Below are 17,356 nucleotides of genomic sequence, written 5' to 3'. Positions count from 1 at the left end.
ATGCAGAACACTCAGTGCAGCTCCTCCGGCAAAACAAACTGAGCGGGACTGTGAAAAAAAGCAGCTGTCCGACACATGGTTGGGTTTTAAATGTCTTGTGCACTGCAAACACTTAAATTTAAGTAAGATTAAATATCTCAAATAAGGGTGATATTTTCTTATTTTCTTACTGATACGATAATTCTTCTCACTAATTAGATTTTATGTTACATTGTTTTACTTGTTTTAAGTGTTTTGGTCCTAAATTATCTCAGTAATATATTACAGTTTGTTGCTGAGATTTGATGACCTATATTGAGTAAAACATGCTTGAAACTAGAATATTAACTGTTGCAAAGCTGTGTCATTAACACTCTCAAGTATAAAACTGATATTATAAATTAATAAGGATGAAAAAAAAAGATTGAAAACTTGAAAAAGTTTAACAGATTACTCTTCATTTACAATTGAAGTTAAAAAGCTGCTCACACGGTCACTAAGGTGGCCACTTTGTTTGACACATCAACTTAATGTGTATTATATTTATCCATGACAGCATTTTTGTTGTAAATTGTGAGGTGTGTCTGCTAAAATCATGGTTGTTTTTACAAATGATGCCAGATGTGAACAAGAGCCTGTATTGTCTTTGTGTGATGATGTACCGTGGGGCAAAAAAGTATTTAGTCAGCCACCGATTGTGCAAGTTCTCCAACTTAAAATGATGACAGAGGTCTGTCATTTTCATCATAGGTACACTTCAACTGTGAGAGACAGAATGTGAAAAAAAATTCCAAGAATTCACATTGTAGGAATTTTAAAGAATTTATTTGTAAATTATAGTGGGAAATAAGTGTTTGGTCAACCATTCAAAGCTCTCCCTGATGGAAGGAGGTTTGGGCTCAAAATCTCACGATACATGGCCCCATTCATTCTTTCCTTAACACGGATCAATCGTCCTGTCCCCTTTGCAGAAAAACAGCCCCAAAGCATGATGTTTCCACCCCCATGCTTCACAGTAGGTATGGTGTTCTTGGGATGCAACTCAGTATTCATCTTCCTCCAAACACGACGAGTTGAGTTTATACCAAAAAGTTCTATTTTGGTTTCATCTGACCACATGACATTCTCCCAATCCTCTGCTGTATCATCCATGTATCCATTTTGGTATAAACTCAACTCGTCGTGTTTAGAGGAAAAAGAATACTGAGTTGCATCCCAAGAACACCATACCTACTGTGAAGCATGGGGGTGGAAACATCATGCTTTGGGGCTGTTTTTCTGCTAAGGGGACAGGACGATTGATCCGTGTTAAGGAAAGAATGAATGGGGCCATGTATCGTGAGATTTTGAGCCAAAACCTTCTTCCATCAGTGAGAGCTTTGAATGGTTGACCAAACACTTATTTTCCACCATAATTTACAAATAAATTTTTAAAAATTCCTACAATGTGAATTCCTGGAATTTTTTTTCACATTCTGTCTCTCACAGTTGAAGTGTACCTATGATGAAAATTACAGACCTCTGTCATCATTTTAAGTGGGAGAACTTGCACAATCGGTGGCTGACTAAATACTTTTTTTGCCCCACTGCAAATGAGGTGTGGTTGTATTGTATATTAAGTAGAGGTGTGTATTTGTATTGAACCGTTTCGGTACGGGGGTTTCGGTTCGGATGTGTACCGAACGAGTTCCACACGGACATATTAAGTAGCGTACCGCATGTTGTGTAAACAATGCACACCGAGGCACCATGAATTGATTTACGTGGACCCCGACTTAAACAAGTTGAAAAACTTATTCGGATGTTACCATTTAGTGGTCAATTGTACGGAATATGTACTGTACTGTGCAATCTACTAATAAAAGTTTCAATCAATCAAAATAAAAACAACACAGGGCATGCTAGCAGCGACCGGGCTACGATAGACCGACCATACATCCTCTTTTCATCGGATATGTCCTCTTTTGCGGGGCTGTCCGGGTGGAGTTTCTTAAATGCCTCAAATGTCCGGCATTTTGAGTTAGGGTTGCGTGTATTTTCAATGTACATTCAGGGTTAAAAAGGGGTTAAAAACAAAACAAAAAATTGTGTGCGCAGCAACATTCGTGAGGGGGGGGGGGCAGAGACAAAGAAAGTTATGATAAACGCGCATGCGTCGCCAGGCTCTGCTTTTTACCCACAGATTTCTCAGATTTAATTTTTTATTATCTCTAGCAGGGGTGTCAAAAGAGTGCCCCGGAGGCCTAGGGGCACATTCTAAAAATACTATTAAAATAAACAAAAGTGAAATAAAAAAGCTTGAAGGCTAAATGTAATTTGGAAAAAGTTGCAATGTGGACTAATAAAACAAAGCTGTTTTTTTTTTCTTTCAAACTGTCATTGCTCAAAACATAATATTGAATCAAAATCAATGTTATTATGAATTATTGACCTAGCCAAGGTCCCCATTACTTCACATCAAATATTCAACTAAGAAAAATATTTTTGGTGGAAGATTTAGCAATTTTTTAAAAAAATAAATAACCAAAAAATATATATTTTGTTGTTTTCTTACTGTACCGAAAATGAACCGAACCGTGACCTCAGAACCGAGGTACGTACCGAACCGAATTTTTTGTGTACCGTTACACCCCTACTATTAAGTATGTGTCCTTGAAAGGGCATTTTATGACTTTTCTTAATTTGATTTTATGATTATGGTATGATTTTGTTGTCATAATTTTATTGCATGATTTTTGTATCCCTTTAATTTAGGTAGCCAGGGACTGCAGATGGAATTTAGCTATATAGCTATAATCCCCGTATGATCAGTGCCAGAGCTTGGTCCGCATTGCTGGCAGTAAGTCGGTCACATTTCCAGTGAGGGTTGGACTCCGCCAAGGCTGTCCTTTGTCACCGATTCTGTTCATAACTTTTATGGACAGAATTTCTAGGCGCAGTCAAGGCGTTGAGGGGTTCCGGTTTGGTGACCGCAGGATTAGGTCTCTGCTTTTTGCAGATGATGTGGTCCTGATGGCTTCATCTGACCGGGATCTTCAGCTCTCACTGGATCGGTGTGAAGAAACCGGAATGAGAATCAGCACCTCCAAGTCGGAGTCCATGGTTCTCGCCCGGAAAAGGGTGGAGTGCCATCTCCGGGTTGGGGAGGAGACCCTGCCCCAAGTGGAGAAGTTCAAGTACCTAGGAGTCTTGTTCACGAGTGAGGGAAGACTGGATCGTGAGATCGACAGGCGGATCGGTGCGGCGTCTTCAGTAATGCGGACGTTGTACCGATCCGTTGTGGTGAAGAAGGAGCTGAGCCGGAAGGCAAAGCTCTCAATTTACCGGTCGATCTACGTTCTCATCCTCACCTATGGTCATGAGCTTTGGGTCGTGACCGAAAGGATAAGATCACGGGTACAAGCGGCCGAAATGAGTTTCCTCTCCCTTAGAGATAGGGTGAGAAGCTCTGCCATCCGGGAGGAACTCAAAGTAAAGCCGCTGCTCCTCCACATCGAGAGGAGCCAGACGAGGTGGCTCGGGCATCTGGTCAGGATGCCACCCGAACGCCTCCCTAGGGAGGTGTTTAGGGCACGTCCAACCGGTAGGAGGCCAAGGGGAAGACCCAGGACACGTTGGGAAGACTATGTCTCCCGGCTGGCCTGGGAACGCCTCGGGATCCCCCGGGAAGAGCTAGACGAAGTGGCTGGGGAGAGGGAAGTCTGGGTTTCCCTGCTTAGGCTGTTGCCCCCGCGACCCGACCTCGGATAAGCGGAAGATGATGGATGGATGGAGCTATAATCCGGTACAGAACATATCTGTTTTTGATCTTAGTGTTTCTGGGCATTGTCCATTTAAATAAAGACTAAACTAAGATAATTACAGTAGCATTTACGTCATTTAAGAATATTTTTCAACATATTGAGCATATTGTTATAAGCGAGAATATACTTATTTTAAGGTATTTATGGGGTTCACTGAGGTTAGCTAATTTGACTTAGTTCAAATAAAATACCCCTCATTTTTTTTTTTTTTTTTTTCTTGTTTTTGAACATTGACTTTTTGCAGTGTGGCTGAAGAGGCACAACTGCGGATTGTCCAAAAAGTTGCTTTATTTTGACGTTGTCTCACGTCCTCACACGCCCCCGGAAGCAGTTGCCATGTGGTACGTGTATCCTAACAATGGATTCGCTTGTGAACAAATGACACAACGTGAGTCTATTTTGCACAAAAAATTTAAGTGATTCCTCTTCATGCCTTTTCATCATGACCAAGCACATTCTTCCCCCTCCAGCAAGCAGGCTTTTTTTTTTCCAGCCTGTAATTGTTTTCCGTCAGCATGCTCTTGCTATAATTTGCAGTACATTGACAATAAGCGGCATTGAAGCTCACATGTGGATCCTTTATTTCTGCACCTTGGCAAAGTTGTTGCTTTCTAGTCTTTAGGACATTGTTTTTCAACCTTTTCTGAGCCAAGGCACATTTTTTTTAATTGAAAAATATTCTGAAGCACACCACCAGCAGAAAACAGAAAAATATGAAACTCAGAAGCCGATATCGACGATAAAAAGTAATTCTCGCAATTGTTGGATATGACTTTAAACCATGGGTGTCAAACTCTGGCCCGCCGTGTAATTTAATTCGGCCCTTCAGTCAATATCAATTTAGCATTAGAGATGTGTTATACAGCGTCGATGCAGCTGTAACACCGCATTCACCGCTAATACTCCATCCATCCATCCATTTTCTACCGCTTATTCCCTTTCGGGGTCGCGGGGGGCGCTGGCGCCTATCTCAGCTACAATCCGCTAATACTCATACTTGCAAAAACCTTCCTAATTTTCCCTGTCGACTCCCGAAGTTCAGTGCCTCTCCCGGGGCAACCATTCTCCCGAATTTCTACTGATTTCCACCGGGACAACTATATTGGGGGCGAGCATTTAATCAATCAATCAATCAATCAATGTTTACTTATATAGCCCTAAATCACTAGTGTCTCAAAGGGCTGCACAAACCACTACGACATCCTCGGTAGGCCCACATAAGGGCAAGGAAAACTCACACCCAGTGGGACATCGGTGACAATGATGACTATGAGAACCTTGGAGAGGAGGAAAGCAATGGATGTCGAGCGGGTCTAACATGATACTGTGAAAGTTCAATCCATAATGGATCCAACACAGTCGCAAGAGTCCAGTCCAAAGCGGATCCAACACAGCAGCGAGAGTCCCGTTCACAGCGGAGCCAGCAGGAAACCATCCCAAGCGGAGGCGGATCAGCAGCGCAGAGATGTCCCCAGCCGATACACAGGCAAGCAGTACATGGCCACCGGATCGGACCGGACCCCCTCCACAAGGGAGAGTGGGACATAGAAGAAAAAGAAAAGAAACGGCAGATCAACTGGTCTAAAAAGGGAGTCTATTTAAAGGCTAGAGTATACAAATGAGTTTTAAGGTGAGACTTAAATGCTTCTACTGAGGTAGCATCTCGAACTGTTACCGGGAGGGCATTCCAGAGTACTGGAGCCCGAAATGAAAAAGCTCTATAGCCCGCAGACTTTTTTTGGGCTTTGGGAATCACTAATAAGCCGGAGTCCTTTGAACGCAGATTTCTTGCCGGGACATATGGTACAATACAATCGGCAAGATAGGATGGAGCTAGACCGTGTAGTATTTTATACGTAAGTAGTAAAACCTTAAAGTCACATCTTAAGTGCACAGGAAGCCAGTGCAGGTGAGCCAGTACAGGCGTAATGTGATCAAACTTTCTTGTTCTTGTCAAAAGTCTAGCAGCCGCATTTTGTACCAACTGTAATCTTTTAATGCTAGACATGGGGAGACCCGAAAATAATACGTTACAGTAGTCGAGACGAGACGTAACAAACGCATGGATAATGATCTCAACGTCTTTAGTGGACAGAATGGAGCGAATTTTAGCGATATTACGGAGATGAAAGAAGGCCGTTTTAGTAACGCTTTTAATGTGTGCCTCAAAGGAGAGAGTTGGGTCGAAGATAATACCCAGATTCTTTACCGTGTCGCCTTGTTTAATTGTTTGGTTGTCAAATGTTAGAGTTGTATTATTAAATAGAGGTCGGTGTCTAGCAGGACCGATAATCAGCATTTCCGCTTTTTTTGGCGTTGAGTTGCAAAAAGTTAGCGGACATCCATTGTTTAATTTCATTAAGACACGCCTCCAGCTGACTACAATCCGGCGTGTTGGTCAGCTTTAGGGGCATGTAGAGTTGGGTGTCATCAGCATAACAGTGAAAGCTAATACCGTATTTGCGTATGACGTCACCTAGCGGCAGCATGTAGATGCTGAAGAGTGCAGGGCCAAGGACCGAACCCTGGGGAACTCCACACGTTACCTTAACGTAGTCCGAGGTCACATTGTAATGGGAGACACACTGCCTTTAGCGTTCTGTCTTCAAGTCTGCTTTTCCTCCATACTAACAGCGTGACACATAATATTTGTGGCTTTTACACACACACAAGTGAATGCAAAGCATACTTGGTCAACAGCCATACAGGTCACACTGAGGGTGGCCGTATAAACAACTTTAGCACTGTTACAAATATGCGCCACACTGTGAACCCACACCAAACAAGCATTACAAACACATTTCAGGTGAACATCCGCACCGTAACACAACAGAACAAATACCCAGAACCCCTTGCAGCACTAAGTCTTCCGGGAAACTTCCAGCAAACGGACCAATAATTAACGTTTTATTCATGCATTTTCTCTTGCTACTTCAAGGCTTGAATGTTTGGTTCATTCATTATTTTATTTTCAAATGTATTATTAGCCTGTGGAAAAAAAAATTATATTTACTTCAGAAGATTGCAAATAGAAAAAAATGCATTACATTTTTATTTAAATTTTATTTGATATGCCATTGACATTTTTTAAATTATTATTATTATTTGAAACTGGATTTTGCATGTCACTAAAGTTATATAAGCCTTGCTTGTTCAATATTTAATGCAAAACTTGTTTGGGTCCCTATTAAAAGCTTAATTTGTTCAACCTTGGCCCGCGGCTTTGTTCAGTTTTAAATTTTGGCCCACTCTGTATTTGAGTTTGACACCCCTGCTTTAAACCATAACCAAGCATGCATCACTATAGCTCTTGTCTCAAAGTAGGTGTACTGTCACCACCTGTCACATCACGCCCTGACTTATTTTGAAGTTTTTGCTGTTTTCCTGTATGTCGTGTTTTAGTTCTTGTCTTTTGCTCCTATTTTGGTGGCTTTTCCACTTTTGTTGGTATTTTCCTGTAGCAGTTTCATGTCTTGAACGCTATTCCCCGCACCTGCTTTGTTTTCGCAACCAAGACAATTTTAAGTTGTGCGGACGCTATCCTTCTTTGTGGAGACATTGTTGATTGTCATGTCATGTACGGATGTACTTTGTGGACGCCGTCTGCTGCTCCACACGATGTAAGTCTTTACCGTCGTCCAGCATTCTGTTTTTGTTTACTTTTCAGCCAGTTCAGTTGTAGTATTGTTTTGCATAGCCTTCCGTAAGCTTGCATTTTGGTTTATTTTTGGTTTAACTGTTAGATACCTTTTTACTTACACGCTGCCTCCTGCATATTGTGGTCACGACAAACCCTGTTCCCGACATCTACAAAGCAATTATTATTTGTTCTGGAAAATCTAGAAGAAATAATGATTTGTCTTTGTTAGAAATATAGCTTGGTCCAATTTGTTATATATTCTTACAAAGTGCAGATTGGATTTTAACCTATTTAAACCATGTCTTTAAAAATATATATTTATTGTGAGAAATCATTAAGATGATCAGTGTTTCCACAACGATAAATATCATTATCAATCAATCAATCAATGTTTATTTATATAGCCCCAAATCACAAATGTCTCAAAGGACTGCACAAATCATTACGACTACAACATCCTCGGAAGAACCCACAAAAGGGCAAGGAAAACTCACACCCAGTGGGCAGGGAGAATTCACATCCAGTGGGACGCCAGTGACAATGCTGACTATGAGAAACCTTGGAGAGGACCTCAGATGTGGGCAACCCCCCCCCTCTAGGGGACCGAAAGCAATGGATGTCGAGCGGGTCTAACATGATACTGTGAAAGTTCAATCCATAGTGGCTCCAACACAGCCGCGAGAGTTCAGTTCAAAGCGGATCCAAGACAGCAGCGAGAGTCCCGTCCACAGGAGACCATCTCAAGCGGAGGCGGATCAGCAGCGTAGAGATGTCCCCAACCGATACACAGGCGAGCGGTCCATCCTGGGTCTCGACTCTGGACAGCCAGTACTTCATCCATGGTCATCGGACCGGACCCCCTCCACAAGGGAGGGGGGGACATAGGAGAAAGAAAAGAAGCGGCAGATCAACTGGTCTAAAAAGGAGGTCTATTTAAAGGCTAGAGTATACAGATGAGTTTTAAGGTGAGACTTAAATGCTTCAACTGAGGTAGCATCTCGAATTGTTACCGGGAGGGCATTCCAGAGTACTGGAGCCCGAACGGAAAACGCTCTATAGCCCGCAGACTTTTTTTGGGCTCTAGGAATCACTAATAAGCCGGAGTCTTTTGAACGCAGATTTCTTGCCGGGACATATGGTACAATACAATCGGCAAGATAGGCTGGAGCTAGACCGTGTAGTATTTTATACGTAAGTAGTAAAACCTTAAAGTCACATCTTAAGTGCACAGGAAGCCAGTGCAGGTGAGCCAGTACAGGTGTAATGTGATCAAACTTTCTTGTTCTTGTCAAAAGTCTAGCAGCCGCATTTTGTACCAACTGTAATCTTTTAATGCTAGACATGGGGAGACCCGAAAATAATACGTTACAGTAATCGAGACGAGACGTAACAAACGCATGGATAATGATCTCGGCGTCTTTAGTGGACAAAATGGAGCGAATTTTAGCGATATTACGGAGATGAAAGAAAGCCGTTTTAGTAACGCTTTTAATGTGTGACTCAAAGGAGAGAGTTGGGTCGAAAATAATACCCAGATTTTTTACCGAGTCACCTTGTTTTATTATTTGGTTGTCAAATGTTAAAGTTGTATTATTAAATACAGGTCGGTGTCTAGCAGGACCGATAATCGGAATTTCCGTTTTTTTTTCTTATTAATAATAACAGAGTTAAAGGTAAATTGAGCAAATTGGCTATTTCTGGCAATTTATGTTAGTGTGTATCAAACTGGTAGCCCTTTGCATTAATCAGTACCCAAGAAGCTCTTGGTTTCAAAAAGGTTGGTGACCCCTGCTCTAACCTGTAGGTACAAGTGCACTTCGCTGAGTACACTGCCTGCCTTTCTTCTGTATGCAAGTGTGACATCATTGCTCATCGGACAATAAAATGCAGATTAAAGTCAAACGATGAGGCGATTTGCTTTCCTACCCCGATATGAAAAGGCAGGGATGTACGAGAGCAGCCAGGTGCTCGTCGGGGAAATACGAAACTCTTTATTATGTTGGACAATTGTCACGTGGCCCCGTTTCGTTTAAGGTGGTGATCACGCTCTGCTTCACTACGTCACAATTACATGTTAGAATTCATAGTTCACCTTAAACTCCACCCAGTTCTGGTGGCACTCATGCAGCCTTGGGACAGTAGCACCTGCTATCACCATGCTGGACTGTAGGCAAGACACAATTATCTTCCTCCTCAGCTGTGCGACAGAAATGTCAAAGTGTGTGGACCCAATCTCAGTGGACAGTAAATCTGTGGTTACTTACACCATGTCGTCTTTCACATGCAAAAGTAAAGCGTTTCAATTATAGCCTGCAGTTTCAGTAGCAAATGAAAACTGGTGCATATTTTAACTAGAGATGTCCGATATTATCGGCCGATTCTTGCTTTAAAATGTAATATCGGAAATTATTGGTATTGGTTTCAAAACGTAAAATGTATGACTTTTTAAAACGCCTCTGTAGGGAGAAGTACAGAGCGCCAATAACCCTTAAAGGCACTGCCTTTGCGTGCCGGCCCAATCACATCATATCTGCGGCTTTAACGCACACAAATGAATGCAACACATACTTGGTCAGCAGCCATACAGGTCACACTGAGGGTGGCCGTATAAACAACTCTAACACTGTTACAAATGTGCGCCACACTGTGAACCCACACCAAACAAGAATGACAAACACATTTCGGGAGAACATCCGCACCGTAACACAACGGAAAAAATACCTGGAACCCCTTGCAGCACTTCCTTTGTGTGCCGGCCCAGTCACATAATATCTACAACTTTTCACACACTCAAGTGAATGCAAGGCATACTTGGTCAGCAGCCATACAGGTCACACTGAGGGTGGCCGTATAAACAACTCTAACACTGTTACAAATGTGCGCCACACTGTGAACCCACACCAAACAAGAATGACAAACACATTTCGGCAGAACATCCACACCGTAACACAACAGAAAAAATACCCAGAACCCCTTGAAGCACTAAGTTTTAAGGGACGCTACAATATATACCCCCCTCAACCTCCTCATGTTCTCTCAGGGAGAGCATGTCCCAAATTCCAAGCTGCTGTTTTGAGGCATGTTTTAAAAAAAAAAAAAGCATTTTGTGACTTCAATAATAAATATGGCGGTGCCATGTTGGCATTTTTTTTCTATAACTTGAGTTGATTTATTTTGGAAAACTTTGTTACATTGGTTAATGCAGTGGTTCTCAACCTTTTTTCAGTGATGTACCCCCTGTGAACATGTTTTTAATTCAAGTACCCCCTACTCAGAGCAAAGCATTTTTGGTTGAAAAAAAGAGATAAAGAAGTAAAATACAGCATTATGTCATCAGTTTCTGAATTAATAAATTGTATAACAGTGCAAAATATTGCTCATTTGTAGTGGTCTTTTTTTAACTATTTGGTAAAAAAGACGAGGTGGCGACTTGTCCAGGGTGTACCCCGCCTGCCGCCTAATTGTATCTGAGATAGGCACCAGCGACCCCAAAGGGAATAAGCGGTAGAAAATGAATGGATGGATATAAAAATAACTAAAAACTTGTTGAAAAATAAAAAATGGGGATTGTAATAGAGATCCATCTGGATCCATGAACTTAATTCTAAACATTTCTTCACAAAAAAACAAATCTTTAACATCAATATTTATGGAACATGTCCACAAAAAATCTATCTGTCAACACTGAATATTGCATTGTTGCATTTCTTTTCACAGTTTATGAACTTACATTCATATTTTGTTGAAGTATTATTCAATAAATATATTTATAAAGGATTTTTGAATTGATGCTATTTTTAGAATATTGTTTAAAAAAATCTCACGTACCCCTTGGCATACCTTCAAGTCCCCCCAGGGGTACCTGTACCCCCATTTGAGAACCACTGGTGTAATGCATCCAGTGGGGCATCACAACAAAATTAGGCGTAATAATGTGTTAATTCCACGACTGTAGATATCGGTATCGGTTGATATCGGAATCGGTAATTAAGAATTGGACAAAAAAGCCATTATCGGACATGTCTAGTTTTTTTTTCTATATGTGCCGTTATATAGCTCCTCCACGTTGTGCATACTCCATTAGATAACCCTGTCTAAATAAATGCAAGCCTGTGTGCTCCACATGCTAGTTTGTATAGCTGGGGCCTCCACTACAACAACTCTGGTGGGTTTAAACGTTTGAAGTTCTCGCAGAGTAAACTCCCCCCACCCCTCTCTCTTTTTTCTTTTTTCTTTTCAGGGTCCACCGTGAATTCTGCAGTCGTTCACATGGCATGAGGGCCCGGTGAACAACCGGCAAGAACAACACGGTGAGTAAACAAAAGCAGCTTGATGGTAGTTTGGCAGGCTTATTTTTTCCTCTCAAGTTTCAAGCATAGGAAGTGCTGGTAAAGCTGCTCTACTTTCCACCCCTGATTGAATACTTTTTTTTTTATAGTGAAGCCACACTGCCTACAATGACTTGTCCCAGCTAGAAAAACAAGCGATCTCCCTTAGGTTAATGTCCTCAGACTGCCATGTTGACCCCGTAGGTACTAACTTTTGATTTTTCGTGCATCTCTTACAAAACCCAAAACCAGCAAAGTTGGCACGCTGTGTGATTCGTAAATAAAAACAGAATACAAGGATTTGCATATCCATCCGTCTTCTTCCGCTGATCCGAGGCCGGGTCGCGGGGGCAGCAGCCTAAGCAGTGAAGCCCAGACTTCCCTCTCCCCAGCCACTTCGTCTAGCTCTTCCCGGGGGATCCCGAGGCGTTCCCAGACCAGCCGGGAGACATAGTCTTCCCAACGTATCCTGGGTCTTTCCCGTGGCCTCCTACCGGTTGGACGTGCCCTAAACACCTCCCTAGGGAGGCGTTCGGGTGGCATCCTGACCAGATGCCCGAACCACCTCATCTGGCTCCTCTCCATGTGGAGGAGCAGCGGCTTTACTTTGAGTTCCTCCCGGATGGCAGAGCTTCTCACCCTATCTCTAAGGGAGAGGAAACTCATTTTGGCCGCTTGTACCCGTGATCTTGTCGTTTCGGTCATGACCCAAAGCTCATGACCATAGGTGAGGATGGGAACGTAGATCGACAGGTAAATTGAGAGCTTTGCCTTCCGGCTCAGCTCCTTCTTCACCACAACGGATCGGTACAACGTCCGCATTACTGAAGACGCCGCACCGATCCGCCTGTCGATCTCACGATCCACTCTTCCCCCACTCATGAACAAGACTGCTAGGTATTTGAACTCCTCCACTTGGGGCAGGGTCTCCTCCCCAACCCGGAGATGGCACTCCACCCTTTTCTGGGCGAGAACCATGGACTCAGACTTAGAGGTGCTGATTCTCATTCCGGTCGCTTCACACTCGGCTGCGAACCGATCCAGTGAGAGCTGAAGATTCCGGCTAGATGAAGCCATCAGGACTACATCATCTACAAAAAGCAGAGATCTAATCCCACGGCCACCAAACCAGCGACCGGGAAGTCCTGTGGGGAGTGCTCAGAGAGTATGGGGTATCGGACTGTCTGATTGTGGCGATCCGCTCCCTGTGCGATCAGTGTCAGAGCTTGGTCCGCAGTGCCAGCAGTAAGTCGGACCCGTTTCCAGTGAGGGTTGGACTCCGCCAAGGCTGTCCTTTGTCACCGATTCTGTTCATAACTTTTATGGACAGAATTTGTTATTCTTTCGGTCATGACCCAAAGCTCATGACCATAGGTGAGGATGGGAACGTAGATCGACCGGTAAATTGAGAGCTTTGCCTTCCGGCTCAGCTCCTTCTTCACCACAACGGATCGATACAACGTCCACATTACTGAAGACGCCGCACCGATCCGCCTGTCGATCTCACGATCCACTCTTCCCTCACTCGTGAACAAGACTCCTAGGTACTTGAACTCCTCCCCAACCCTGAGGTGGCACTCCACCCTTTCCCGGGCGAGAACCATGGATTCAGACTTAAAGGTGCTGATTCTCATTCCGGTCGCTTCACACTCTGCTGCGAACCGATCCAGTGAGAGCTGAAGATTCCGGCTAGATGAAGCCATCAGGACCACATCATCTGCAAAAAGCAGAGATCTAATCCCGCGGCCACCAAACCAGCGACCGGGAAGTCCTGTGGGGAGTGCTCAGAGAGTATGGGGTATCGGACTGTCTTATTGTGGCGATCCGCTCCCTGTATGATCAGTGTCAGAGCTTGGTCCGCATTGCTGGCAGTAAGTCGGACACGTTTCCAGTGAGGGTTGGACTCCGCCAAGGCTGTCCTTTGTCACCGATTCTGTTCATAACTTTTATGGACAGAATTTGTTATTCTTTCGGTCATGACCCAAAGCTCATGACCATAGGTGAGGATGGGAACGTAGATCGACCGGTAAATTGAGAGCTTTGCCTTCCGGCTCAGCTCCTTCTTCACCACAACGGATCGATACAACGTCCGCATTACTGAAGACGCCGCACCGATCCGCCTGTCTATCTCACGATCCACTCTTCCCCCACTCGTGAACAAGACTCCTAGGTACTTGAACTCCTCCACTTGGGGCAGGGTCTCCTCCCCAACCCGGAGGTGGCACTCCACCCTTTCCCGGGCGAGAACCATGGACTCAGACTTAGAGGTGCTGATTCTCATTCCGGTCGCTTCACACTCTGCTGCGAACCGATCCAGTGAGAGCTGAAGATTCCGGCCAGATGAAGCCATCAGGACCACATCATCTGCAAAAAGCAGAGACCTAATCCTGCGGTCACCAAACCGGAACCCCTCAACGCCTTGACTGCGCCTAGAAATTCTGTCCATAAAAGTTATGAACAGAATCGGTGACAAAGGACAGCCTTGGCGGAGTCCAACCCTCACTGGAAACGTGTTCGACTTACTGCCGGCAATGCGGACCAAGCTCTGATTTGCATATCCTTTTCAACTTATATTCAAATAAATAGACTGCAAAGACAATATATTTACTGTTTGAACTGAGAAACCTAATTTTGTTTTGCAAATAATCAATAACTTAGAATTTAATGGCAGCGACACATTGCAAAAAAGTTGGCACAGGTACATTTTTACCACTGTGTTACATGGCCTTTCCTTTTAACAACACTCAGTAAACGTTTGGGAAACTGAGGAGACCGATTTTTGAAGCTTTTCCGGTGGAATTCTTTCACATTCTTGCTTGATGCACAGCTTAAGTTAGTCTCTGTTGTCGTGTTTTACGCTTCATAATGCGCCACACATTTTCAATGGGAGACAGGTCTGGACTACAGGCAGGCCAGTCTAGTACCCGCACTCTTTTACTATCAAGCCACGCTGTTGTAACACGTGGCTTGGCATTGTCTTGCTGAAATAAGCAGGGGCGTCCATGATAACGTTGCTTGGATGGCAACATATGTTGCTCCAAAACATGTATGTACATTTCAGCAGTAATGGTGCCTTCACAGACGTGTAACTTACCCATGTCTTGGGCACTAATACACCCCCATACCATCACAGATGTTGGCTTTTGAACTTTGCGCCTATAACAATCGGGATGGTTCTTTTCCTCTTTGTTCCGGAGGACACGACGTCCACTGTTTCCAAAAACAATTTGCATCAGTCCATCGTAGATGAGCTTGGGCCCAGCAAAGCGGGCGGCGTTTCTGGGTGTTGTTGATAAATGGCATTCGCTTTGTATATCCATCCATCCATCATCTTCCGCTTATCCGAGGTCGGGTCGCGGGGGCAACAGCCTAAGCAGGGAAACCCAGACTTCCCTCTCCCCAGCCACTTCGTCTAGCTCTTCCCTGGCGTTCCCAGGCCAGCCGGGAGACATAGTCTTCCCAACGTGTCCTGGGTCTTCCGCGTGGCCTCCTACCGGTTGGACGTGCCCTAAACACCTCCCTAGGGAGGCGTTCGGGTGGCATCCTGACCAGATGCCCGAACCACCTCATCTGGCTCCTCTCGATGTGGAGGAGCAGCAGCTTTACTTTGAGTTCCTCCCGGATGGCAGAGCTTCTCACCCTATCTCTAAGGGAGAGCCCCGCCACACGGCGGAGGAAACTCATTTGGGCCGCTTGTACCCGTGATCTTATCCTTTCGGTCATGACCCAAAGCTCATGACCATAGGTGAGGATGGGAACGTAGATCGACCGGTAAATTGAGAGCTTTGCCTTCCGGCTCAGCTCCTTCTTCACCACAACGGATCGGTACAACCCGATCGGGTCGGGTTTGTATAGTAGAATTTTAACTTGCACTTACAAACTGTAGTTACTGAGGGTGGTTTTCTGAAGTGTTCCTGAGCCCATGTGGTGATATCATTTACAAACTGATGTTGTTTTTTGATGCAGTATCGCCTGAGGGATTGAAGGTCACAAGGATTCAATGTTACGGCCAATGATTTCTCCAGATTCTCTGAACCTTTTGATGATATTACGGACCGTAGATGGTGAAATCCCTAAATTCCTTGCAATAGCGCTTTGAGAAATGTTATTTTTTAAAGTGTTGGATGATTTGCTTACACATTTCTTTCTTTTCTTTTCATAGTTTATTTCGAACATGAGCACATTTACAACACAATACATCACACAGTTTCGTATCAGCTTACATCGCATCATGTCCGAAAAGGAGTAGGAAGAAGCAAAGCTTATTTAATCCTCCCCCTTTCCCACGTCAGAGCGCCCACAAATACATACATACATACATCTACTGACTCTCCTTACAGCAAAATATCAAAATGACATCCGTGAATGAGTAATACAACAGTTCTGTAACACGTAATTAATTAATTCAGTCATTACCAACATACTGAGATGAAGAATATCTTATTTTCAATAAGGTTGAAAGTGCTTCTCCTAATTCTTCTTCTTTGTACTTTGTAAGCACTATTAATTTGAACATCCTCTTAAAGTGGATCATATCAGTACAATGTTTAATTTCTTTACTTAATCCACTCTCCCTTGTGGAGGGGGTCCGGTCCGATCCGGTGGCCATGTACTGCTTGCCTGTGTATCGGCTGGGGACATCTCTGCGCTGCTGATCCGCCTCCGCTTGGGATGGTTTCCTGCTGGCTCTGCTATGAATGGGACTCTCGCTGCTGTGTTGGATCCGCTTTGGACTGGACTCTCGCGACTGTGTTGGATCCATTATGGATTGAACTTTCACAGTATCATGTTAGACCCGCTCGACATCCATTGCTTTAGTCCTCTCCAAGGTTTCTCATAGTCATCATTGTCACCGACGTCCCACTGGGTGTGAGTTTTCCTTGCCCTTATGTGGGCCTACCGAGGATGTCGTGGTGGTTTGTGCAGCCCTTTGAGACACTAGTGATTTAGGGCTATATAAGTAAACATTGATTGATTGATTGATTGATTTCCTTTTGATGACTGAGCATCATGGCACCCACCTGTTCCCAATCAGCCCGTTCACCTGTGAGATTTTCCAAATAAGTGTTTGACGAGCATTCTCCAACTTCCTCAGTCTTTTTTGCCACTTGTGCCAGCTTTTTTTTAAAACACGTCGCAGGCATCGAATTCCCCAAAAAATAACAGTTTTCCAGTTTGAACGTTCAGTAGCTTGTCTTTGAAATGTATTCGGTTGAATATAAGTTGAAAAGGATTAGCGAATCATTGTATTTTGTTTTTATTTACGATTTACACAACGTGCCAACTTCACTGGTTTTGGGTTTTGGAGCTTAAGCGGTGCAGTTGAGGAGAAGAAATTAATACAAACAAAGTGGGCGTTGGGGACGGCGTGGCGCAGTGGCAGAGTGGCCGTGCGCAACCCGAGGGTCTCTGGTTCAAATCCCACCTAATACCAACCTCGTCATGTCCGTTGTGTCCTGAGCAAGACACTTCAATCAATCAATCAATGTTTACTTATATAGCCCTGAATCACTAGTGTCTCAAAGGGCTGCACAGACCACTACGACATCCTCGGTAGGCCCACATAAGGGCAAGGAAAACTCACACCCAGTGGGACGTCGGTGACA

The 17,356-nt window shown here is 43.9% G+C and overlaps 1 protein-coding gene across 1 annotated transcript in view; it reads left to right on the top strand.

Moving 5' to 3' along the window:
• slc1a5 (solute carrier family 1 member 5) overlaps positions 1–17,356 on the top strand; it is a 98,295-nt gene that overhangs the window by 17,269 nt on the left and 63,670 nt on the right. The window contains exon 4 of the mRNA XM_061878618.1: positions 11,663–11,732. The gene's annotated coding sequence lies outside the window, so the exon portion shown is untranslated. The remainder of the gene's footprint in view (positions 1–11,662; positions 11,733–17,356) is intronic.

Source organism: Nerophis ophidion, linkage group LG18 (assembly GCF_033978795.1).
Source record: "Nerophis ophidion isolate RoL-2023_Sa linkage group LG18, RoL_Noph_v1.0, whole genome shotgun sequence".
NCBI classification, from domain to species: Eukaryota; Metazoa; Chordata; class Actinopteri; order Syngnathiformes; family Syngnathidae; genus Nerophis; species Nerophis ophidion.
The sequence above is the reverse complement of the archived record's forward strand: the minus strand, read 5'-3'. Positions and strand labels throughout refer to the sequence as shown.